Below are 1,046 nucleotides of genomic sequence, written 5' to 3' on the forward strand. Positions count from 1 at the left end.
AGAGAGAGAGAGAGAGAGAGAGAGAGAGAGATTCTTTAAAGGTATGTCTTCAAAAGCCTACTTTCATAAGGCACTAAAAAGGTTCTACCACTTATCCATAGTGCATCAGCTTGGAACCAAGCATGCAGCACATGAACCTGTAAGGAATATTCAAGATCCTACTATGTGAATTAATGCTGGTCCCTCCCACCTTGACATATCGTGTCTCCCTCTGATGCCTCCTCCCTTCATTGTGATGCCAAATATCATGAAATCCTCATCTGAGCTGAAGTGATGGCAAAATTGTGCCCTTGAACCTCTAATACCACAAATGAAATAAACTTCTTTTTATTAAATACCAAAGTATGAATTAGACAAGTGTGTCTTCCAAAAGTATAATGGGTTTATATTTATGATCTTTGATACATTTTGAGTTAGTTTTGCACAAAGTATAATGTACATGTCTGACTTCATTCTTGTGTATGTAGAAATTCTGTACACTATTTCCTTCTCAGTGATGGGTTTCACACCGTTTAAAGTCAACAGGCTTCTTTGGGGACCTATCTTTCTAATGAATTGTCCATATAGTCTATGAACCTGTAGTGTACTGTTTGATTTCTGTAGTTTGTTAGTAAAGTTTACTGTTGAAAACTGTAACTCTTTCATGGCTTGGAAACCATAATATACAAATATAAAAGACCAATAAGATGAAAAATATGCCCAAACAAAACAATATGAGACAAAAGTCTACAGAAATATCAGTGAGTTCATTTTGTGTTAACTATCTGCCACTGGCCATGGGGCCTACCCTTAAGTGTAGCTAATATACTCAATGAGACTCCATTGGATAAAATATCTTTTCTTTTTCAAATGGGTGTCAATTGCAGAGAGGGTGTTGGTTAGGGCTGGGAACACATGTCTACTTCCCCTTCCCAATGCTGAGACCCTGTTTGGCTTGAACCTGTGCAGGCTCTGTGTGCTCTGCCATTGTCTTCAGAAGTGTCAATCTTGATTTGGTCAGCTCTTTTGGGATTATTTTTAAAGAGACTGAAAGTGTGGCTCAGTGT

This window comes from Mastomys coucha, chromosome X, assembly GCF_008632895.1.
Source record: "Mastomys coucha isolate ucsf_1 chromosome X, UCSF_Mcou_1, whole genome shotgun sequence".
Lineage (NCBI taxonomy): Eukaryota > Metazoa > Chordata > Mammalia > Rodentia > Muridae > Mastomys > Mastomys coucha.